The sequence below is a fragment of the Balaenoptera ricei genome, chromosome 5 (genome assembly GCF_028023285.1).
Source record: "Balaenoptera ricei isolate mBalRic1 chromosome 5, mBalRic1.hap2, whole genome shotgun sequence".
Classification (NCBI taxonomy): Eukaryota; Metazoa; Chordata; class Mammalia; order Artiodactyla; family Balaenopteridae; genus Balaenoptera; species Balaenoptera ricei.
In genome coordinates this window covers 128,712,707-128,739,255 of record NC_082643.1, presented here as the reverse complement: position 1 = coordinate 128,739,255, position 26,549 = coordinate 128,712,707, and positions in this window count along the sequence as shown.

Below are 26,549 nucleotides of genomic sequence, written 5' to 3'. Positions count from 1 at the left end.
GATTAAAGGCTTCAATGTAAGATCTGGAACCATAAAACTCCTAGAGGAAAAGAGTACACTTTTTGACATTGGTCTTAGCAATATTTTTTTGGGTCTGTCTCCTTGGGCAAGGGAAACAAAAGCAAAAGTAAACAAATAGGACTACATCAAACTAAAAAGCTTTTGTGCATGGAAGGAAACTATCAACAATAATAAAAGGCAGTCTACTGAAAGGGAGTAGATATTTGCAAATGATATATCTAATAAGGTGTTAATATCCAAAATATTAAAAAGCTCATACAACTCAACATCAAGGAAACAAACAACCTCATTAAAGAATGAGCAGAAGACCTGAATAGACATTTTTCCAAAGAAGACATACAGATGGCCAACAGACACATGAAAAGATACTCAACATTACTAATCCTCAGGGAAGTGCAAATCAAAACCACAATGTGATATCACCTCACACCTATCAGAATGGTTATTATAAAAAAGACAACAAATAACAAGTGTTGGTGAGGATGCAGATAAAAGGGAATCCTTGTGCACTGTTGTTGAAAATTTAAATTGATTCAACCACTGAGGAAAACATTATGGAATTTTCTTCAAAAGTTAAAAATAGAACTACCTTAGGATCCTGCAATTCCACTTTTGGGTATTTTTCTGAAGAAAACAAAAACACTAATTTGAAAAGATACATGCATCCCTTTGTTCATTGCAGCATTATTTACAGTAGCCAAGATATGGAAGCAATCCAAGTGCCCATCAATAGATGAATGATAAAGATATTGTATATATATACAATGGAATATTATTCAGCCATAAAAAGAAGGAAATATTGCCATTTGTGACACCTTGGATGAATCTGGAGGGAATTATGCTAAGTGAAATAAGTCAGACAAAGAAAGACAAATACTGTATGATTTCACTTACATGTGGAATCTAAAAACCAAAACAAATAAACATAACAAAACAGAAACAGTCCTCCAAACAATTACTGTGTCTGTTTTCGAGTACTGTTGTACCCTCAAGTGTTTGAAACAGTCCTGGCACAAAGGCAGGGTCAGCATGTTACAGACGAAGGAATGACTGCATATTATTACAGAATATGGATGTACCATAATGTATTTAATCAGTTCCTAATATATTTAATCACATTGAGAGATATGTAAGTTGTTTCTACCTTTTATATATTAACCAATGCTTCATGTTAGACTTTCAAAGCCTGATGAAGACTATGGCAATTTTCCCACCATTGAATGTTCATGGATCCAAATGTTTTGGAAACAGTGATGGCATAGTCTGATTACTTTAGCATTTTCTTGAACTGGACAAGAAACAAAGTACTTATTACATATTTATAAAAAGCATACTATTTATTTATAAATCAATAGTGCCAAATAGTACCAAATACAATGAATGAGAATCATCAAGGGAACCAAATTAAAAAATTAACATTTTACTGTGAACCGATAAATATGTATACATTTATTTTATTATTTTTTTTGATTCATAGTTTGAGTAGTCATTGTCATTAAGTTCTTTTTTTTAAAATTAATTAATTCATTCATTTTTGGCTGTGTTGGGTCTTCATTGCTGCGTGTGGGCTTTCTCTAGTTGCAGTGAGAGCGGGGTACTCTTTGTTGTGTGCGTGGGCTTCTCATTGCGGTGGTTTTTCTTGCTGCAGAGCACCGGCTCTAGGCATGCGGGCTTCAGTAGTTGTGGCTCGCGGCTCTAGATCACAGGCTCAGTAGTTGTGGTGCATGGGCTTAGTTGCTCTGCAGCATGTGGGATCTTCCCGGACCAAGGCTGGAACCCATGTTCCCTACATTGGCAGGTGGATTCTTAACCACCGCACCACCAGGGAAGTCCTGTCATTAAGTTCTTGGCATGAAACTTACTTGTTATCTTTTCATGTGATTGCACAGACAGAAGGGTATCATGCATTTTCAATCTTGTTAGGATTATTTTGACTTAACAAGGGTAAAAATATACACAGGACTACATCCCAAACTGTCAAAACTCATAAAAGAGTCTGGCAATAGCTATTAAATTAAAATATCTGTATATTTTTTTTATTTTGATGCCCCTGCTTTGGGGATTCTATCTTTTTTTTTTTTTTTTTTTTTAAAGATTTATTTATTGATTGATTGATTACTATGTTGGGTCTTCGTTTCTGTGCTAGGGCTTCCTGTCGTTGCGGCAAGTGGGGGCCACTCTTCATCGCGGTGCGCGGGCCTCTCACTATTGTGGCCTCTTTTTGTTGCGGAGCACAGGCTCCAGACGCGCAGGCTCAGTAGTTGTGGCTCACGGGCCTAGTTGCTCCGTGGCATGTGGGATCTTCCCAGACCAGGGCGCGAACCTGTGTCCCCTGCATTAGCAGGCAGATTCTCAACCACTGCGCCACCAGGGAAGCCCCGGGGATTCTATCTTAGGAATAGGAACATCACTATCAAAGAACATATATACAAAGATAATAAAGTAACATTATTTGCAGTGGCCAAAATTTTGGTAGAAAACCCTGTATGTTCATCAGTAGGGAGATTATTGGCTTATTTGTGGAACATTTATACTATGGATTAGTTATACATTTATTAAAAAGTAAATTGGAGATTATATATATATATATATATATAAAAATATAAATCCAGAGGGATATCCATGATCTACTATGTTTAGGAAAATATTTCCAAAACTTGGAAATAAGGCAAAAAAGATGATTGCCTGATCTTAATATCCTGCTATAGCATTTTCTAACAAGCCCAGTCTGAGGGTCATCTAACTCTCTCTTGAGGAAGAGAGACTTGGCCTGACTTAATGTTTACAATTGATTAGGGCCCAGGCATTTTACATCTCAGTAAAGTTAAAGGTTAACTTGTAGAAATCTAATAAGGTGTGATTATTTTTTTTCTGTATAGTAAAGGAGATAACCCCAAAGGTTAAGATTTTATTTCCCTGTAGGACAATGACCATTTTTATGTTTAATTTAGCAATTTTATTTATGGCATTCCTTTTTTCACTATTTATATAAGTCCTAGTTTCTCATATCTAAATTGAAGCAGTGTTGTCATTCTGCTGATTTCCTCATTAATGAGTCAAACGAAATTTTGACATGGGCCCATTACTATTTGTGTGGGACTTTGTTTTAACCAATTTGACTGGTTAAATGAGACTGTTAAGTGAGAAAACAAGTTGAAGAGTAATGTGTATAGATTATTTATATAATGATACAAAAACCCCTATTTATATCTCTGCATGTCTGTATATGTTTGTATAAGTGTGGATACAGGTGTGGAAAAACACACACTAGGGTGTTTACTCCTGCTACCTTGGGGGATGGAGTGCAAGGAAAATTATATATATATTATGTATATATGATTTATTTTGTGAATTGGTTCTTAATTTAACAGTTAAACATTTTAATTAAAACATTGAGGGGGAAAACCCTTCAAAAAAGATTCTGCAACAATTTATAATTCATTGTTTGTTTCCATAGTATATACAAGATAGTCATAATAAAAGTTTGTATTTTCAAATGAAAAGTAATTTCACAAAATTGGGGTTCTATTGTACTAGCTACGTCCACCCGTGCTTGTATTATTGGTAAAACTAGTGTGAAATTTATTAATATGTTTTTCTCTTTTGCATTTCTGAATATATAACCTTAGATCTGACTGGTCTAGGAATCCCACTTGGGGTGGGGACAAAGAGAAGGTGTGAAAGGAATGTAGCTTCTGAATTCAAATTTGCTCCAAGACTGTATTTTTGCAAGCTAAGTTACTAGACAAGAAAGGGTTTTCTAAAATCCTGTATTCATCCCCTTTAGCATATGAAGGAGCAAATTGAAAGCACTCTATTTGTAGAGTAGAGGGTGTGACACTTGTCTGGCAGTCTAGAATGTGTCTTGCTGCTCTATGGTAGAGAGAGTATGGTGGAGAGGATCCACTAGATGCTATCTGTGGAGACAGTTCAAATCACTGGATTGGACTAAGGTTTAAACCAGATGTTTAGTAATTTTTCCCCTTACTACCCAGGGGGTGTGGGCTCATGAGAAAAACCATATTAACTTCAAAGTGGAGTTACGTTCTCTCTGTACATTTGGGCTGACATAGGAGTTAATTTAGAATGCCTTTGCATTTTTGTGTTTCATACCCCCAGTTAGGGTTATGCACAGTGTGGTAAAGTGGGAAGGGCTTGGATTTTGGAGTCAGTCTGACCCTTTATAATTATGTGTCCTTTAGTAGGTAATTTACTGTGACCTGTAGTTACTTGTCTGTAAAATAATAATGTATATAACGTGTCTAATACTGTGCTTGGCACAAGGTAGGCTGTCAGAAACAGTGACCTTCCTGTCTTTTAGGGTGAGATGTCAAACCACTCAATTCTGGTGAGAGTCTATAAAAGAGCAACTTTGCCAGTACACTGTACATAGTGGATATTGCCTATTACTGTTCCTTGGCTCAGAGAAATCCCCCACTATTTAATATTTCATAAGACATTTGTAATGGTTGCCACCTGCTTTATTAATAGAATATTTTCTCTCATTAAAGTAGATGAGAAAAGCTGACAGTACTCTGGGGAATGGGTGTGTCTTGCTGAAATCAATTGGAATTTTGCAAGGGCAGGTCCACTGGGATTGTAAATATGTGTGACTGTGGCTTTGGTGGTTTGAAAATGTCCAAGGGACTCTTTCTATGGGAATATCTGATAGTTATATTGGCATAGATAAAGGGACGTTGAGGTTTGAAGTAATGATTTAGAAAACTTGGGCAAAGTAATCTTTAATGAGTAGTTTCTCTTATATAGGCTGCCTAGATGATAGACAGTTATAATCCTCTACAACTGTGTTTCCTTTTGACTGTGTAGCTTGACGTGTTCACATTTCTATTGCCCAAATAAAGATTCACCAGTGTAAGAGGATTATAGCTTTCTAAGGAATAGTGTTATGAAAAACTTAATTAGTGTTTATGTAGCCACTGAGTCTTTTGATCGACTCTGAGGCATGTTTGGACAAACCGGCAATGTTTAGTGAAAACTGGAAATGTTTAGTGAGCCAATCAGATTAACATATGAATAATAGCTCAATTCATAAATGGTTTATTGATTTTTGTTAAATGACCTCCAGATGTGTTTGCATTTTTTCATAACTTATTACAACCCATATTATAATATTTATAAGTAATATAGAGAATTCTTTGGAGATGATGCTATATATAATAAGCTGATCTACACCAGATGGCATTAGGTAAGAGACAAATACTCTTAAAGTTAAGGGCCTGTGTGGTGTAGGACTTTAAGCAATTCTCAAGCAAGTCGTAAAATACCAGATACCTAAATTTTCAAAACGTACATCACTTCTAAAAGGAAAACTTTTGCAAGTTTAATGAGATTCTCATCTCACGTGTGTAAGACACTTATTTGCTGTTGAAATTAGGTAATGTTGCTGCAATCTCAACCTTACTATTGATTCGATAACTCAATAGCAAGTGATAAAGTTTGCAAAGGTCACTTTCCTAAGCTGCTAGACAAACATTCATAGAAAGATGTGCCTATATTATGTAATACCTGAAGATGCACTGCAAAACATACTGTATATTATATATGTATATATGTACATGTATACATCTATATGTACACACACACAACAGTTGTGAAGTAGGTTGGGAACTGTGTAAATGTAAGAGAGAGAAGACTCACCTAAAAAGAACTAAAGGAACTAATTTAAGCAGTCTATAAATATAAAGCAATTAAAGTTTATTGTGATAAGTAATGCTGACATGTTACATTCAAGAACAAGAGATGAGTGAGAGAAAAATTCCTTTTGGCAAATAACACAGTTGACAGAAAACAAACATGAAAATTTTCTCTGTAATGCTCTGTGCTCTTCCAGTTCTGCAACAAATACAAAGTGATATTTTTGGAGAAGCGGCTAATTTCATTTCATGAGCTCATTCATAATGAGAAATCTGATCATTATTTTAATTCTGCCACTTTTGTGAATGTGTTTTCATTGTTACAATTACATGATTGATATGAAGTCTTTACAGTTATGATGCCAGGTAAATTCTACCTCAATGAATATTTTCATTAATGTGTGTGGGGTTTTTTTTGTATAAAAATACTAAACCAGTGCTCAAATTCTGAGTTGACAAACAAAAATGAAAACCCTCCTATTGTATATGTGATATTTTGATTATATTTATTTAATACTAGATTAAGATATTTTCAGGCTGCAACCTTATAATGAGAAGAGTAATTTCTCTGTATGTGGGAGGATTGTGACTTCAGGTAACTCTGGCCCCTCCTCCCCATCTCCATCATGATTGCCCTAGTTGGACCCTCATCATTTCTTGGCCAGACCATTTCTATAGTCTACTACCTGGTTTTCATATTCAGCAGTCATTTCTCTTTGCAATCTGTTGTGTATATTATAGAGAGAATGATATATGTATTTGAAATGCACATCTGACCATTTGAATACCATGAGGTGCGCTCTGTGGTGAGGGGTTCTCCAGGAGTTTGGGAATCAGATTACACTTTGGGATGGACACTTTAGTATCAACACAGAATGATCAGATTGTAAAAATCCAAGTGACCCCCAGGTGAGTCAGACTTCACTGTAACCTGATGGAATATATCCACTCACTTATGGAGAATGCTAGTCAGTCATGGAAGCTAGAAAGAGGAGACTTAAAGACACCAACTCGTACCGTTGAGGTGAGATTGCTGCTGGCCATCTGGTATGCTGGTCCCATCGGTAGGATTATATCTGCTGTGGAATTAACTGCTACAGCTTTTCCTAAGACACTACAGTGGTGCTACCTTGTTGATGTGATGAAGTGCAAGCTCTTTGCACTTGTCCTTCCCTTTCCTCTTCTGGCTCACTCGTACTGGTTTAGGCATCACTTCCTCCAGGAAGTCCTCCCCTACTAGTCTGTTAAGTCCCCTTCTCTTTGCTCTTACGACAGTCTGGCACTTAGCAGAGTACACTGAAATTAACACTTTCTGTGTCTAACTCCTGAACTGTTTTATTCTCAGGGGACAGAGGCTGCGCATACAAGAACAGGGAGTGTCTTTTATTCATTTTTATCACTAGGGCTCAGCACTGGGCTATTTCCGCCACCTATTAGGCTCTTGTTTTCCCTGCTATCTTTGCTTTCCTACCAGCAGTGTATGAGCCTTGCCCTTTCCCTAAGCTTTGCCAAGAGAGTGGTTGTTTTAATTTGCATTTCTCTTATCATAAGTGAGGATGAACATCTTTGTCCATTTTTCTATTATGTTTTTCGTCTTTTACCCCTCAATCTTTTTTTTTTTTTTTTTTTTTTGCCGTGCTGCGGGGCTTGTGGGATCTTAGTTCCCCAAACAGGGATTGAACGGGGGCCACCACAGTGAAAGCATCAAGTCCTAACCACTGGACCACCAGGAAATTCCCCATTACCCCTCAATTTTTAAGAATTCTTCATATATTAGAGATATTAGCCCTTTATCTGTGATCCATGTTGCAACTATTTTTTTCTCAGTTTGTCAGTTGTCTTTGCCTTTGTTTTTTCAAATGAAGTTGTTAATTTTTATGGAGTCAAATTTGTCAATCTTTTAAAAATTGCTTCTGGATTTTTAGTTATGGTTAGAAAATTGTTTCCTACACCTGATCAGTGAAGAATTCAACCAGGTCTTCTTTTAGTATTTGCATGGTTTTATTTTCTGCATTCAGCTCTCTACTCCTCTTGGAGATGTGTATATGTGTGTATGTGTACTGCGAGGTGTGGATCTAAATTTATCTTTTTTTCAAGTGACTAAACAGTTGTTCATCCCATTTATGAAAAAGTCAGTATTTTCTGTAGTGACTTAAGGTGTCATTTTTATCATATACAAAAGTTTAATATGTACTTGAGTCTATTATTTGAATTTCTATTCTATTTGACTTTTCTATTGATACACCAACCCCACATTATTTTAATTATAGAGGTTCTGTGGTGTTTTAATATCTGGTAGAGTTAGTCACCACTACCTCCGTCATAGCTTTTTATTTTTTAAATTTTTATTTATTTATTATTTTTGGCTGTGTTGGGTCTTCGTTTCTGTGCGAGGGCTTTCTCCAGTTGCGGCAAGCGGGGGCCACTCTTCATCGCCGTGCGCGGGCCTCTCACTGTCGCGGCCTCTCTTGTTGCGGAGCACAGGCTCCAGACGCGCAGGCTCAGTAGTTGTGGCTCACGGGTCTAGTTGCTCCGCGGCATGTGGGATCTTCCCAGACCAGGGCTCGAACCCGTGTCCCCTGCATTGGCAGGCAGACTCTCAACCACTGCGCCACCAGGGAAGCCCAGCTTTTCTTTTTTAGTGTTTTTTCTGACTATTCTTAAATGTTTATTTTTCCACGTGAAGTTTAGTATCAACTGTATGGTTTAGTTCCATTAAAAAGCTTGTTTGTATTTCTATTGAGAGATTGCACTAAATTTATAAATCATCATAGGGACAACTGACATCTTTAAGATGTTAGGTCTTCCTATCCAAGAACAAGGGATGGTTTTTTATTTATTTAGCTCTACTTTATGTCTTTCAGAAGTGGTCTGAAGTTTTTCTAATATAGGTTTTGCATATTTCTTGGTAAAATTTCCCAAGTATTTTAACTTTTTTGTTGCTGTTGTAAATGGGCTTTTTTCTACCCTTACATCTCTAACTAGTTATTAGTTGTGTATATGAAGGCTATTAATTTCCATATGTTAATATGGAGATTATTTTGAATAGGAAGATGCAATAGTGTAAAAATAATCTACAACTTCATTAAATAAAAAAAGTTTAAAATGCGTTTTGGATAAACTTTGACAAATTTTATCTGAAAGAAGAAATATATGAGAATATCCAGGAAATTTCTTAAAATAAATCTTAATGAGGGGATGCTTGATTAATCACATATTAACATATATTATGAAGTTTTAGCAGTTAAAATAGTCCGGTGTAATAGTAGCCATATGAATTAATGAAGCAGAATTCAGATATAGCCTGGTATATAGTAAGTTAACTTATGATAAATCTGTCATTAAACTTATTAAGGAAAATATAAAGTATTTAATGAATGATGTTGGGAAAGCTGATAATCATTTGGAAAAAAGTTGCTGGATTTCTTCTTCTAGTCTCTGCACTGAAATGAATTTAGATGCATCAAAGTTTTAATTACAAGAAATAAAGCCACAAGAATAATGGAGAAAATATAGTTGAGTATTTTTATGATGTGGAGGCTTAGGAAACCTTTCAAAGCATTGATACTTAAACCAGAAGACAAAGGAATATGTTTAAAGATGTATAAGGCGATAAACAAAAACCAAATCAAAACAAACCCCCAAAAGGTTGAAGGTAAATTACAACCTAAGAAAGAGGAAAAATATTGACAGCATATATGATAGATATGGACCAGGAAATAATTTTTTCTTTTTGCAGTCAAAGGTTTTGACTTTGAGATTATCACCTGTTCTATAGATAACAAGTGCTTATTTTGGAACTCAAAGTCAAGAATTTGAATTTTTTACCTTCTCGCCATTTATCATTTTACTGAAGCAATGTCTCATTCTTGTTTTTAAATTTTTTATACAGCAGGTTCTTATTAGTTATCTATTTTATACATATTAGTGTATATACATCAATCCCAATCTCCCAATTCATCCCACCGCCTCTACCCCTCACTTTCCCCCCTTGGTGTCCATACATTTGTTCTCTACATCTGTGTCTCTATTTCTGCCTTGCAAACTAGTTCATCTGTAGCAATGTCTCATTCTTATGATCTAATGTTAATAGTGGAAGGGCCTTGAAGTAAAAGGGAATTTCCAAAATGTAAGATAAAAACCAGAATCAGATAAATATGTTACTAATTTTTAAGTAAGTTTTATAAATTGATGGAAAAACATAAATCCACCGATAGAAAAATGGACCAAAAGATAAAGATGTTACTCACAAATGGAAAAAAGCAAATGGCCAATTAAACTATAAAACAGATGTACAACTTTGTTTGTAATCACAGCAAAGAAAGCAAAAACTTATTAAGATGTCATTTTCACCTATCGTATTAAAAAAGGAGAAAGAATATGATAATGTCCATTGTTGTAAATTGGGTGTAGGAAATAGAACTCCCATATAGTAATAACTGGCACTTCTTAAGAGGGTACTTTGGAACATGTGGCAAAATGTATAGCGTATATACATTTTATTCTATAAGTAGGAATTTATTCTAAGGATATAATCTGATATCTTCACAAAGGTATATATTTAAAAAGTTAATTACAACATTGTTCATAATAATGAGAAAGAAGGGATCAGTTGTGTATGTCTGTTACAGACAATGGAACATTATATAGTATGGAACACTACACAGCTATTAAAAATAACGATATATAACGATATTTAGTGACAGGGGAAAATGTCCATGGCACTGTAGAGTTACAAAATAACAAGTATAGTACTGAGGGTCTCTTCATACAGAGACACAGAGACACATAACCTCCGGGGCGCCCATCTGCATAGACTAGGATGTGAATGGTGCTCGCAGAATTGTGCAGGGTAGCAGCCCAGATAGTGTGATAATATATATATATATATTTGTAAAAAAATCTGTATATATGTAGAGGAAGAAAACTATTATTTTAAATGAAGGCCTCTGAATTCCCTGAGAGAAAACAGTGATTGTGCTAGATGGGTATGCTTCCTTGTGAAGATGAGGCTCCTTTGGCATAGCTGTGATGGGCAAGGAAGGGATAAAGAGAAAGCTGAACTCTTCTGCCTAAGAAATTGAAAGGAATTTTGGGAATAGAAGCCAGCCAGAGAGGGTGGGGAGGGGAAATACAAGGGGGTTGTACAGCAGCAGAGACTAAATGGTAGGACGTGAAAATTTCTATGGAGCAGAAATGGCTTAGAGACTTCTTTAAAAGAACAGGTTGTATAAAATGAAATTTTACATTTATTGCTTTTCTCTGCTGCCCTCACTGTTGTCTTAAGTAGCATTCAATTCTGCTATACATACAGCCTTCCTTAGGAAATATTTAGCATATTGAAGGGAAGGGACAGCGGTCAGCTTGGTCCCTATGCAGGAAAACACAGAATGGAGGTAGAGAAGCAATGCACTTAGGGTCAGTGCCAAAATATATGTGATTCTCACCAGTCATGGGGACTGTAGCCAATGTTTAGTTTAGATATTCAGGGCAGTTGTTTGTCAAAATAAAAAATGATTTTTTTTCTGGGGGTGGAATTTGGGGTAACTTTTTAATTTGATTTTTAACATCCCTCTGAACTATTTACAATGATCATAATTATTTTTTAAATTAGGAAAACTAAAATTATCTTCTTTTCAGGTAGCGCAACAATGTGAATGTACTTAATGCCATTGAACTATACTCTTAAAAAGGTTAAGATGTTAAATTTTATGTTATGTGCACTTTATCACAAATGAAAAAAGACCTCATTAATGACACAAAGATATTTGCCACAGATCCTTGTGATTTAGAGAAGAAGGAAATATAAAGATAAAAAATATATACTTCAATTCCTCTGGGGTAATTGAATGACTCCTGAAATTTCCTGCATTGTTTGTTTTGGACTACTGATAGTACTAGAAGATACAAAGTACTGAGGAGGCAAGAAAATTAACAATTAAAAAACTAGTGTGCATTACAAGGAAAGTATCTCATGGTTTATGTTTCACAGTTTCCACATTTTATTTGTGCCCTTCCCACTGCCCACATATTTCTAAAAATTGCCACCATGGGGCAGGAGTGTGCCAGTTAGGTTTCTGAACCTGCCCAGTTTAGGGTTTCCTTTCACACAAAGTCTCCACAGAGGAATTACTGTTCCTATTATACAGACTAAGAAATTAAGGCTCAAAGTGAAGTAGATAGTAGGCGACCTAGCATTACATGAGTGGCAGAGGTAGGATTTAAATACTAGTTTCAGTAGTCCATTGGTTAGGCTCTTTTAGAGCTCTCCTGAGTTTATAGCTATTATTCCCACATTTTTCCCCAGTGTTTTACAGGACCCTTTTATTAAAGACAATAAATTAAACAAATTTTAAACAAACAACCAAACAAAAAGAAAACAGAGGTGTGCTTACTGCATGGATGGTGGTAGAGAGTCAGAATTAATGTGAGAAAGTCACAAATAGAAGATGAAACCTAAGAGGACAAATTAGGTTTTGTTTGTCCATTCACCTGTTTTGAAACTCTTCTTTCAGAGTTTTTACTTGTGAAAAACTTAAAGATGGTAGCAACCGTTGATTAAGATGACATATCTACAGCAAGTTTTCTCAAAAGACCACTGTTATAGGTGGAATTGTGTCCCCACCCCAATTTATATGTTGAAGTCGTAATCCCAGTACCTCAGAATGTGACTATATTTGGAGATCAGGTCTTCAAAGAGGTAACTGAGGTAACATGAAGTCATTAGGGTGCACCCTAATTCAATATGACTGGTGTCCTGTTTTTTTTTTTTTCAAATTTATTTACTTTATTTATTTATTTTTGGCTGTGTTGGGTCTTTGTTACTGTGCACAGGCTTTCTCTAGTTGTGGAGAGCAGGGGCTACTCTTTGTTGCGGTGCGCGGGCTTCTCATTGCAGTGCCTTCTCTTGTGGAGCAAGGGCTCTAGGCGCGTGGGCTTCAGTACTTGTGGCATGCAGGCTTAAGTAGTTGTTTCACACGGGCTCAGTAGTTGTGGCTCACAGGCTTAGTAGCTCCGCGGCATGTGGGATCTTCCCTGACCAGGGATCGAACCCATGTCTCCTGCATTGGCAGGTGGATTCTTAACCACTGTGCCTCCAGGGAAGTCCTTGGTGTCCTATTTTAAGAAGAGGAGTACACACACACAACTGACTATTGTAAAGACACAGGGAGTAGATGGCCATTTATAAGCCAAGGAGAAAGGCCCTCAGAAGAAACCAACACTACCTACACCTTGATCTTGGACATCTATCTTCCAGAATTGTGAAGAAATAAATATTTGTTGTTTAAGCCACCTAGTCTGTGGTATTGTTATGGCGACCTCAGCAAACCTATATCGAAAAACCTACATCAAAACCATACGGGAGGCTTATGAAAAATGAGAGACCTGTGAATGATTGGGAAAAAACAGGAAAATATTAAAGAAGATGTCCATACTTTTAGTTTCTTCTGCTAATCGTCAGGATACAAGTGCTATTGAAAGGACGGTACTGATCTTGTGTAATTTTCATTCTTCAGGAAACGTACATTAAACCACACAGATTTTTTTTTTTTTGCCTAAAAAAAAGTATGATTTTCTGCTCTTTAGGATAATACAGTTATCTATGTATGGACATAAATCCAGAAAGGCAGCTCCATGTTAACCATGGATTCTGAAATTCCCTTTAATTGCATTTGCTCTTCGATTCTCAGGCCAAAACTGTGAGACTTAGACCAATGACTCATGGCTTAATATGTGGATTTCTGAAAGCTCTGATAGATTTATAAATGTATTTATTTGTGTATATCCCTAGATACACAAGAAGATCCTAAAACTACCTGATCCAACAAATATTATTAGTTGATCAGTCAGAGCATAATGGATCTGATATCTTTACTCTTTTTTATGGCATGCTAATGTTCTCTGTCGGTTTTCCCCTCTTCTTCATGGCTCTTGCTGTCTCCTCATCCCTCCTCGCCTACTTTGAGCTCCTCTTTTCTTTTTCCTTGTCTCTGTCCCTTGCATGCTCTGTCACTGCTATAATCCATTTCACAAATCCTTGTGCTAATTCCACTCTTCGTGGCTATTAAGATGATGTTTCACATGAGTTACACTGAATATTTACATGTGGAAAATAATTAGTGATATTATTCTCTGAATGTTTTCTTTTTAAAAATTTAGAAGTGAAAATCTACATAAACAAAAATAAAGCAAAAAATAAATGTTTGCTTTCTGGATTGCATTAATTTTACAACAACCCAGCAGGGAGAGGAGGAAAGGGAGTTGATTTTCAGCTACTTTAAAGTAAACATTTTGCAACGTTTTATAAATTTCTCTAAATGAAATTAATATGAATTGTTTAATACTTAATAATGTTTTGACTAGAATTTGTAGAACTCCAAAGCCTTTAAGCTTAAAAGCATATATTATGCACTTAATGAAGCTGTTTTATAGCAATGTTCTGTAGAGATGATATTTAAATTTAGTACTAGTTGAGAAGAGTAATATAAGAATGTCTGAATGAATCTTTATAAGAAAGAAAGGAAAAAGGAGAAAAGACATTTTGAGAGGAGATGAAAGATGGCTGGCATTGTGAACTACAGACATGAATCCCCTTCCTCATGGAGAATAGGGGATTTCGAACCACGGGGCTTAGGGGGAGAAGCCAGGGCTGGCTGACTATTTGAATCCAGAAGGTACAAGGAGATAACAAATCAGTTGTTGTGAAACAGAGAGGTTTTATCTGCCTGGCTTCATGAAGTATACTAGGGGGCTGGCCCTGGGACAGGATTGGGCTACCGACCCCAGATGGATGCATTTGTCTTGGAACAGAGAGCCAGCTGAGGTTAGCACATATATTTCAGCTTGGGAAAGTTGGGAAATGGAAAAAGAAGCAAGTAGATGCCAAAGATCTTACATGCAAGGGAGATTCCCCATTGCTGGTTTGGAGACGTAGAGAGCCAAGTGTCCAGGACCTGAGAATAACTTCTAGGAGCTGAGAATGGCCCTTGGCCAGCAGCCGGCAAGAAAATGGGAACCTCAGTCCTACAACTGTGAGGAGCTGAATTTGGCCAATGGCCCGAATGAGCTTCGAAGCACATTCTTCCCAGAACCTCCAGATGAGAACTCAGCCGGGTTAACAGCTTGAATGTGATACCCAGAGCAGAGAATCCATTTGGATAGCTCTAGGACTTCTGACTTTCATAACCGTGAGAATAAATGGATGTTGTTTTAAGCTGCTAAGTTTGTGGTAATTTGTTATGCAGCAATAGAAAATTAATAGTGATATAACATTGAAAACTCTCTCCTCAAGCTATTTTGGTGTTCTTAACTCAGATTCAAACTGGTTGCCTCTTACCAGTTGTTTTTTACCTTGGGTAAGTCACACAATCCTTCTGAGCCTGTTTTCTTACCAGCATAGTCAAAGGAAATAGTGACTGCCTCCTTAAATGAGTTTAGGTGGTAGGTGAAGTGAATTAATGCTCATGAAAATTCCTAGCAGGTTTCTTGGCATGTGGTAGACACTCTTAAATGGTTTATTCTTTCCTTCCTCCCTTCCTCTTCCTATAGGCCATTCATGCCCTATTCCAGCAGTTTTCAAAGTATGGTCCGAGGTCCTCTGGGGAGTCTCTCAGACCTTATATGGAGTTCTTGAGGTCTAAGCTATTTTAATAATGATAGTAAGATGACATTGGCCTTTTTCACTCTTATTCCTTCATGACTATATGGGGGGGTTTTCCAGAGACTGCCTGACTTATCACAATAGTTGGAATGCAGAAGCAATATGAGAATCTAGTTATCTCCTACTAATCCAGACATTGAAGAGATTTGCAAAAATCTAAACTATGCTAATCTCATCACAAAATATTTTTGTTTTGGAAAACATAGTTATTTTTTAAAATAAAAAACTGTTATTTATATTAACATGTAAGAAGACACATGTACTATTCTGCCTTGAAATGAATTAATAAAATTTTAAATTTTCTTGGTTTTCATTTCCAATATGGTAAATATGAATAAACAAAAGCTCTTTGGGGGTCCTTGATAATTTTTAAGAGTGCTTAAGCAGAGAACCCAATATTTCCTACTAAATGTTCATCCTCCATGAAGAGGTAAAAGTGCCTAGAAAAACAGCTCTATAGAAAAATGAATTTAGGAAACACTGAAATGTACTTACCTCTACTCCACCCCTTACACAACAAATGAGAGGAATCCTGGAAATACAAACACAGTTTAAGTTTGCTTAATTCAGCATTTCCCTAATTTAAACTACTCGACTATCAAGAGTAACAGGAATGATTTTACTAGACACTGATAATAAGATTGAGATGCAGGCTCAGATTGTGAGAGAACGATTTTATTTTAAGGGCATCAGAAAGAGAGAAAAGGGCATTCGTAATAAGCAAGATCATCTTTCCCAGTGATTTTTTTTTTTTTTAACACAGAAAGCCTAACAAGAGATTAGCCTGTAGATCACAAGGTGTTAAGAACTACTCTTGCAAGGTTGTCTCCACTGCATTTCACCTACCCTGCTCTGTCTCCGTTCCCCTATGCTTATTGTTTACTTCCTTGGTGCACACCTACTCTAGCCCTAACAGCCCATACCCTGACCTTTTGGAGAATAAACTTTTGAAAGATATTCTTTCTCTTCCTTCCTTTCTTTCTTTCATTTCCTTCCTTCCTTCCTTCCTTCCTTCCTTCCTTCCTTCCTTCCTTCCTTCCTTTCTTTTCTCTCAACATCTTTATTGGAGTATAATTTCTTTACAATGTTGTGTTAATTTCCACTGTATAACAAAGTGAATCGGTTATATGTATACATATATCCCTATATCCCCTCCCTCTTGCATCTCCCTCCCACCCTCCCTATCCCACGTCTCTAGGTGGTCACAAAGCACCGAGCTGATCCCCCTGTGCTATGCAGCTGCTTCCCACTAGCTATCTATTTTACATTTGGTAGTGTATATATGTCAATGCTACTCTCTCACTTCGTCCCAGCTTACCCTTCTCCCTCCTCATGTCCTCAAGTCCATTCTCTATGTCAGGGTCTTTATTCCTGTCCTGCCGCTAGGTTCATCAGAATGATTTTTTTTTTTTTTTAGATTCCATATATATGTGTTAGCATATGGTATTTGTTTTTCTCTTTATGACTTACTACACTCTGTATGACAGACTCTAGGTCCATCCACCTCACTACAAATAACTCAATTTCATTTCTTTTTATGGCTGAGTAATATTCCATTGTATATATGTGCAACATCTTTATCCATCCATTCATCTGTCGATGGACACTTAGGTTGCTTCAATGTCCTATTGTAAATAGTGCTGCAGTGAACATTGGGGTACAGGTCTCTTTTTGAATTGTGGTTTTCTCAGGGTATATGCCCAGTAGTGGGATAGCTGGATCATATGGTAGTTCTATTTTTAGTGTTTTAAGAAACCTCCGTACTGTTCTCCATATTGGCTGTGTGAATTTACATTCCCACCAACAGTGCAAGAGCGTTCCCTTTTCTCTGCACCCTCTCCAGCATTTATTGTTTGTAGATTTTTTGATGATGGCCATTCTGACTGGTGTGAGGTGATACCTCATTGTGGTTTTGATTTGCATTTCTCTAATTAGTGATGTTGAGCATCCTTTCATGTGTTTGTTGGCAATCTGTATATCTTCTTTGGAGAAATGTCTGTTTAGGTCTTCTGCCCATTTTTGGATTGGGTTGTTTGTTTTTTTGATGTTGAGCTGCATGAACTGCTTGTATATTTTGGAGATTAATCCTTTGTCAGTTACGTCATTTGCAAATATTTTCTGCCATTCTGAGGGTGGTCTTTTCGTCTTGTTTATGGTTTCCTTTGCTGTGCAAAAGCTTTGAAGTTTCAAAAGGTCCCATTTGTTTACTTTTATTTTTATTTCCATTTCTTTAGGAGGTGGGTCAAAAAGGATCTTGCTGTGATTTATGCCATAGTGTGTTCTGCCTATGTTTTCCTCTAAGAGTTTTATAGTGTCTGGCCTTACATTTAGGTCCTTAATCCATTTTGAGTTTATTTTTGTGTATGGTGTTAGGAAGTGTTCTAATTTCATTCTTTTACATGTAGCTGTCCAGTTTTCCCATAACCACTTATTGAAGAGACTGTCTTTTCTCCATTGTATTTTCTTGCCCCTTTTGTCAAAGATAAGCTGACCATATATGCGTGGGTTTATCTCTGGGCTTTCCATCCTGTTCCATGGATCTATATTTCTGTTTTTGTGCCAGTACCATACTGTCTTGATTACTGTAGCTTTGTATTATAGTCTGAAGTCAGGGAGCCTGATTCCTCCAGCTCTGTTTTTCTTTCTCAAGATCGCTTTGGCTACTTGGGGTCTTTTGTGTTTCCATATAAATTGTGCAATTTTTTGTTCTAGTTCTGTGAAAAATGCCATTGGTAGCTTGATACGGATTGCATTGCTGTAGATTGCTTTGGGTAGTATAGTCATTTTCACAATGTTGATTCTTCCAATCCAAGAACATGGTATATCTCTCCATTTGTTTGTATCATCTTTAATTTCTTTCATCAGTGTCTTATAGTTTTCTGCATACGGGTCCTTTGTCTCCTTAGGAAGGTTTATTCCCAGGTATTTTATTCTTTTTGTTGCAGTGGTAAATGGGATTGCTTCCTCAATTTCTCTTTCAGATTTTTCATCGTTAGTGTATATGAATGCAAGAGACTTCTGTGCCTTAATTTTGTATCCTGCTACTTTACCAAATTCATTGATTAGCTCTAGTAGTTTTCTGGTAGAGTCTTTAGGATTCTCTATGTACAGTATCATCTTGTCTGCACACAGTGACAGTTGTACTTCTTCTTTTCTGATTTGGATTCTTTTATTTCTTTTTCTTCTCTGACTGTTGTGGCTAAAATTTCCAAAACTATGTTGAATAATAGTGGTGAGAGTGGGCAACCTTGTCTTGTTCCTGATCTTAGAGGAAATGCTTTCAGTTTTTCACCATTGAGAACGATGTTGGCTGTGGGTTTGTCATATATGGCCTTTATTATGTTGAGGTAAGTTCCCTCTATGCCTACTTTCTGGAGAGTTTTTATCATAAATGGGTGTTAAATTTTGTCGAAAGATTTTTCTGCATCTATTGAGATGATCATATGGTTTTTATTCTTCAATTTGTTAATATGGTTTATCACATTGATTGATATACTTATATTGAAGAATCCTTGCATCCCTGGGATAAATCCCACTTGATCGTGGTGTACGATCCTGTTAAAGTGTTGTTGGATTCTGTTTGCTAGTATTTTGTTGAGGATTTTTGCATCTATATTCATCAGTGATACTGGTCTGTAATTTTCTTTTTTTGTGACATCTTTGTCTGGTTTTGGTATGAGGGTGACGGTGGTCTCGTAGAATGAGTTTGGGAGTGTTCCTCCCTCTGCTATATTTGGAAGAGTTTGAGAAGGATAGGTGTTAACTCTTTTCTAAATGTTCGATAGAATTCACCTGTGAAGCCATCTGGTCTTAGGCTTTTGTTTCTTGGAAGATTTTTAATCACAGTTTCAATTTCACTGCTGGTGATTGGTCTGTTCATATTTTCTATTTCTTTCTGGTTCAATCTCGGAAGTTTGTACTTTTCTAAGAATTTGTCCATTTCTTCCAGGTTGTCCATTTTATTGACATATAGTTGCTTGTAGTAATCTCTCATGATCGTTTGTATTTCTGCAGTGTCAGTTGTTACTTCTCCTTTTTCATTTCTAATTCTGTTGATTTGGGTCTTCTCCCATTTTTCTTGATGAGTCTACCTAATGGTTTTTCAATTTTGTTTATCTTCTCAAAGAACCAGCTTTTAGTTTTATTGATCTTTGCTATCATTTCCTTCATTTCCTTTTCATTTATTTCTTATCTGATCTTTATGATTTCTTTCCTTCTGCTAACTTTGAGGGGGTTTTTGCTCTTCTCTCTCTAATTGCTTTAGGTGTAAGGTTAGGTTGTTTATTTGAGATTTTTCTTGTTTCTTGATGTAGGATTGTACTGCTGTAGACTTCCCTCTTAGAACACTTTTGCTTCATCCCATAGGTTTTAGGTCGTCATGGTTTCATTGTCATTTGTTTCTAGGTATTTTTGATTTCCTCTTTGATTTCTTTAGTGATCTCTTGGTTATTTAGTAGTGTGTTGTTTAGCCTCCATGTGCTTGTATTTTTTACAGTTTTTTTCCTGTAATTGATATCTAGTCTCATAGCGTTGTGGTCGGAAAAGATACTTGATATGATTTCAACTTTGTTACATTTACCGAGGCTTGATTTGTGACCCAAGATCTGATCTATCCTGGAGAATGTTCCCTGAGCACTTGAGAAGAAAGTGTATTCTGCTGTTTTTGGATGGAATGTCCTAAAAATATCAATTAAGTCTTTCTGGTCTAATGTGTCTTTTAAAGCTTGTGTTTCCTTATTTATTTTCATTTTGATGATCTGTCCATTGGTGAAAGTGGGGTGTTAAAGTCCCCTACTATTATTGTGTTACTGTCATTTTCCCCTTTTATTGGTGTTAGCGTTTGCCTTATGTATTGAGGTGCTCCTCTGTTGGGTGCATAAATATTTACAATTGTTATAACTTCTTGGATTGATGCCTTGATCATTATGTAGTGTCCTTCTTTGTCTCTTGTAATAGTCTTTATTTTAAAACCTATTTTGTCTGATATGAGAATTGCTACTCCAGCTTTCTTTTGATTTCCATTTGCATGGAATATCTTTTTCCATCCCCTCACTTTCAGTCTGTATGTGTCCCTAGGTCTGAAGTGGGTCTGTTGTAGACAGCATATATACGGGTTTTGTTTTTGTATCCATTCAGCCAGTCTGTGTCTTTTGGTTGGAGCATTTAATCCATTTACATTTAAGGTAATTATCGATATGTATGTTCCTATTACCATTTTCTTAATTGTTTTGGGTTTGTTATTGTAGGTCTTTTCCTTCTCTTGTGTTTCCTGCCTAGAGAAGTTCCTTTAGCATTTGTTGTAAAGCTGGTTTAGTGGTGCTGAATTCTCTTAACTTTTGCTTGTCTGTAAAGGTTTAATTTCTCTGTTGAATCTGAATGAGATCCTTGCTGAGTAGAGTAATCTTGGTTGTAGGTTCTTCCCTTTTATCACTTTAAATATGTCCTGCCACATCCTTCTGGCTTGCAGAGTTTCTGCTGAAAGTTCAGCTGTTAACCTTATGGGGATTCCCTTGTATGTTATTTGTTGCCTTTCCCTTGCTGCATTTAATATTTTTTCATTGAATTTAATTTTTATAGTTTGATTAATATGTGTCTTGGCATGTTTCTCCTTGGATTTATCCTGTATTGCACTCTCTGTGTTTCTTGGACTTGATTGAGTATTTCCTTTCCCATGTTAGGGAAGTTTTCAACTACAGTCTCTTTAAATATTTTCCCAGACGCTTTCTCTTTATCTTCTTCTTCTGAGACCCCTATAATTCGAATGTTCGTATGTTTCATGTTGCCCCAGAGGTCTCTGAGACTGTCCTTGATTCTTTTCATTTTTTTTTCTTTATTCTGCTCTGTGGCAGTTATTTCCACTATTTTATCTTCCAGGTCACTTATTCTTTCTTCTGCCTCAGTTATTCTGCTATTGATTCCTTCTAGAGTATTTTTAATTTCATTTATTGTGTTGTTCATCATTGTTTGTTTACTCTTTAGTTCTTCTAGGTCCTTGTTAAATGTTTCTAGTATTTTCTCCATTCTATTTCCAAGATTTTGGATCATCCTTATTATCATTACTCTGAATTCTTTTTCAGGTAGACTGCCTATTTCCTCTTCATTTGTTTGGTCTGGTGGGTTTTTACCTTGTTGCTTCATCTGCTGCATATTTCTCTGTTTTCTCATTTTGTTTAACTTACTGTTTGGGGTCTCCTTTTCTCAGGTTGCAGGTTCATAGTTCCCATTATTTTTGGTGTCTGCCCCCAGTGGCTGAGGTTGGTTCAGTGGCTTGTGTAGGCTTCCTGATGGAGGGGACTCGTGCCGGTTCTGGTGGGTGGGGCTGTATCTTGTCCTGTTGGGCAGCGCTACATCCCGTGGTGTGTTTTGGAGTGTTTTTGAACTTAGTATGACTTTAGGCAGCCTCTCTGCTAATGGGTGAGTTTGTGTTCCTGTCTTGCTAGTTGTTTGGCATGGGGCATCCAGCACTGGATCTTGCTGGCCATTGGGTGGATTTGGGTCTTAGTGCTGAGATGAATATCTCTGGGAGAGCTCTCACCGATTGATATTATGTGGGGCTGGGAGGTTTCTGGTGGTCCAATGTCCTGGACTCGGCCCTCCCACCTCGAAGTCTCAGGCCCAACACCCAGCCAGAGCACCAAGACCCTGCTAGCCACATGGCTCAGAAGAAAAGGAAGAGAGAAAAACAAAAGAACAAAATAACAAAACAAAAACAAAAACAGAAAAATGAACAGACAGGACCCTAGGACAAATGGTAAAAGCAAACCTATACAGACAATACCACACAAAGAAGCATACACATACACACTCACAAAAAGACAAAAAGGAAAAATACATATATATATATAAAAAAAAGAAGAGAGCAACCAAACCAATAAGCAAATCCACCAATGATAATAAGCACTAAATACTATACTAAGATAAACATAAAACCAGAAACAAATTAGACGCAAAAGGCAAACCCCAAGTCTACAGTTGCTCCCAAAGTCCATTGCCTTAATTTTGGGAACGTTTGTTGTCTATTCAGGTATTCTTCAGATGCAGGGTTTATCAAGTTGATTGTGGGGATTCAATCTGCTGCTCCTGAGGCTTCATGGAAAAATTTCCCTTTCCTTTTTTTTTTTAAATTAATTAATTAATTAATTTATTTATTTTTGGCTGTGTTGGGTCTTCGTTTCTGTGCGAGGCCTTTCTCCAGTTGCGGTGAGCAGGGGCCACTCTTCATCGCGGTGCACAGGCCTCTCACTGTCATGACCTCTCCTGTTGCAGAGCACAGGCTCCAGACACGCAGGCTCAGTAGTTGTGGCTCACAGGCTTAGTTGCTCCGCGGCATGTGAGATCTTCCCGGGCCAGGGCTCGAACCCATGTCCCCTGCATTGGCAGGCAGATTCTTAACCACTGTGCCACCAGGGAAGCCCAATAAGGTACACATTTAAAGTGGAAATTTGATAAGAGTTCACATGTGTTTACTCCCATGAAACCATCACCACAATCAAGATAATGAACATACCCATCACTCTTTTCTTTTCTTTGTTTGCACAGCTCCTGGGGTTCAGCTTTGGTTTTGGCCCTGCCTCTGCATGTAGGTCACCTTCAGGTGTCTGTTCCTCACCCAGACAGGAGGGGGTTAAAGCAGCAGCTGATTAGGGCTCTCTTACTCACTCAGGCCAGGGGGAGGGAGGGGTACAGTAATAATAATTGGAATGCAGGGCGAGCCTGCGGCAGCAGAGGCTGGCATAACATTGAACCAGCCTGAGGCGCACTGTGTGTTCTCCCAGGGAAGCTGTCCCTGGATATCGGGACCCTGGCAGTGGCGGGCTGCACAGGCTCCTGGGGGATGTGGATAGTGACCTGCGCTTGCACACAGGATTCTTGGTGGCAGCAGCAGCAGCCTTAGAGTTTCATATCTGTCTCTGTGGTCCAAGCTGATAGCCGTGGCTCGTGAGTGTCTCTGGAGCTCGTTTAGGCAGTACTCTGCCTTCTGTGGGCACAGGGAGAAGGAATCCCCTCTCCTTGCACACCCCAAAACAAAGTTCTCTTGCCTCTTAGGCAGTTCCAGACTTTTTCCCAGACTCCTTCCCATCTAGCTGTGGTGCACTAGCCCCCTTCAGGCTGTGTTCACGCAGCCAACCCCAGTCCTCTCCCTGATCTGACCTCCGAAGCCTAAGTCTCAGTTCCCAGCCCCCACCCGTCCTGGTGTTTGAGCAGACAAGCCTCTCAGGCTGGTGAGTGCTGGTTGGCGCCAATCCTCTGTGTGGGAATCTCTCTGCTTTGCCCTCTGCACCCCTGTTGCTGCACTCTCCTTCGTGGCTCCAAAGCTTCCCCCCCACCCACCCACTGTCTCCACCAGTGAAGGGGCTTCCTAGTGTGTGGAAACTTCCTCCTTCAGAGCTCTCTCCCAGAGGTACGGGTCCCTTCCCTATTCTTTTGTCTCTGTTTTTTCTTTTTTCTTTTGCCCTACCCAGGTATGTGGGGATTTTCTTGCCTTTTGGGAAGTCTGAGGTCTTCTGCCAGCATTCAGTAGGTGTTCTGTAGGAGTTGTTCCACATGTAGATGTATTTTTGATGTATTTATGGGGAGGAAGATGATCTCCACATCTTACTCCTCTGCCATCTTGAAGGTCCAGCCTCTCTTTCTTTTTTCTTTCTTTCTTTCCTTCTTTCTTCCTTCCTTTTTCTCTCTTTCTTTCTTTCTTTCTTTCTTTCTTTCTTTCTTTCTTTCTTTCTTTCTTTCTTTCTCTGCTTTGAAAGAGTAACGATTGTTTCTAGAAAACATTTTTCTAAGCCAAGTATGTCCTCTCAGAAGACAAAGAATGACTGGGGGAAGGGGAAAGTTAGTTGTTACTGACTCTCTGCTAATTCCTTGTGCCCAGTCGCATCCTTACCTTCCTGCCTCTTCAGTCTGCCAGCCTCAGATTCAGAGCCATCATTACTCTAAGGGGAGGGGGCCCAAGGAGACCTCCCACCTCAAGCACAGGGAGTGAATATGAAAGGTGTTAAATTCTTTCCCTTGTTCTATTTCTGTAACAGCTCAATTCTGTGACATGAAAATCTCCCTCTCTGTCTTAAAATAGTCTGTAAAGAAAGATGCAAAGCTGTAAATCATTAAACATTGCCTCCAACTGATTGCTAAGGAACCTAAACATAACAGAGGAGGGTGTTGGGAATTTGAGGAAATTGTTTCAGAGAAGAAAAAGAAATAGAACTAAGGCAGAAAAACCTCAACTGGTGATTGGGGATTAGGGAACCAAGGGGGAGATGTTGTTTTTCAAACGGAGAAAGACTACTTTTGAGAAAGCCTTCAGACAAGTCATGGGATTAGCAAAACTCTAGGGTGGAAAACCCGTGAGCAGTGGCCAGCCCTGGGCAAATGATCTTCCTCATTATGAATATTCTCTTCTTCCTTTCTGATACTCGCTGAGTCTCATTCTTTTTCACAGTGACTGGTCAAATAATTCCAGCTAAGATATAGATAGTCAAGAGCAGTTTAAAATAGATTTGGTCCATTCAGGTATGTATAGTTCAAGTTTGGGGAGAGAGGATGAGAGGAACAGCATGGTAGATTTAAACCCTGACACTGGTTCTATAAAACTGAACCCGTGTACCTCAGATTGGGACTTGAACCCACAGGCCAGGACTCGAACCCAGTGAAAAACCGAGATTGGGACTTGAATCCACGGTCTTTTAACTGAGATCACACACCTGGTCTCAGGACTTAATGAAGCTCAGGTTCTTGATGTCTCATCACAGAAAGAATTTGGTGAGAGACAAAGTGATAGGTAAGAAGTGGGTTTATTTAGAGAGAAACACTCCACAGACAGAGTGTGGGCCATCTCAGAAGGTGAGAAAGGCACCAAGGTATGGGGTTGTCAGTTTTTATAGGGGTGGGTAATTTCATAGGCTAATGAGTGGGAGGACTATTCCAGCTATTTGGGGGAAGGGGTGGGGATTTCCAGAGATTGGGCCACCATCCACTTTTTGACCTTTATGGTCGGCCTTGGAACTGTCATGGCTCCTGTGGGTGTGTCATTTAGCTTGCTGATGTGTTACAGTGAGGGTATACTGAGGCTCAAGGTACAGTGGAAGTCCACTCATCTGCCATTTTGGACCTATTTGGCTGTGATCAGTTTTTTTTAAATTAATTAATTTATTTATATTTTTGGCTGCGTTGGGTCTTTGTTGCTGTGTGCGGGCTTTCTCTAGTTGCGGCGAGCAGGGGCTTCTCTTCGTTGAGGTGCATGGGCTTCTCATTGGGGTGGCCTCTCTTGTTGCGGAGCATGGGCTCTAGGCACACGGGCTTCAGTAGTTGTGGTGTGTGGGCTCAGTAGTTGTGGCGCACGGGCTTAGTTGCTCCGTGGCATGTGGGATCTTCCCAGACCAGGACTTGAACCTGTGTCCCCTGCATTGGCAGGTGAATTCTTAACCACTGCACCACCAGGGAAGCCCTCTAATCAGTTTATATCATGTCCTTAGGCTATGTCATTCTTTTAAAGGTTGTACCCTGCCCTCTTTCATCCTGTTTCAAAACCACTGGTGTCAGTATCTAGGGTCAGGGGTCTCCACTGGTAGCCTCTCAAATGCTGTCTCCACAGGAGGGACCTACCTGTAGGTAGAGAATAAATCCCCTAATATGGGATTTATTCTCATGGTTTGTTGCTTTTAGTTTTTATTGTTTGACTTAATCCACATATGCTTCCTGACGGCAGGGTTTTATTCTGCTGTGATGGTAGCTGGAGCCCTGCTACACTGTAGCACATGCTGTGTGTACTGACAGGTGGCCCTTGGCCACATCTCAGGGAGAATCTCAGTATACCCTTTTTTATACAGAGCCAACCAAGGTAGTCAAAAGCTAATAGCATTTGTCAACATGGGTAAGATTAGTATTTTCCATTTTCTGCTTAGACCTTAGAATTTTCATTATATATGCAAAGTGGTCAGAAACGGGTATATGTGAAAGACTGAAGGTGTAAAATTCCAAGAGTGTAGCAGAAAATCTAGGAGGTTGGTTCCATGTCCTATACATTAAATAGTTCAATGAAGATTATTAGTTTTCTTAATATAAGATTAGTATGTTCTTATGACCTTTCTGATGGGAATTTTTGGATCAAAGATTGCCTATCTACTGATACAAAGAAATTTGGTAGTCAGAGTGTATCTTCCAAGCATTTGTACCTCAGAATATGTACAAAATCCAATTGTTATTTAGAAACTGATATT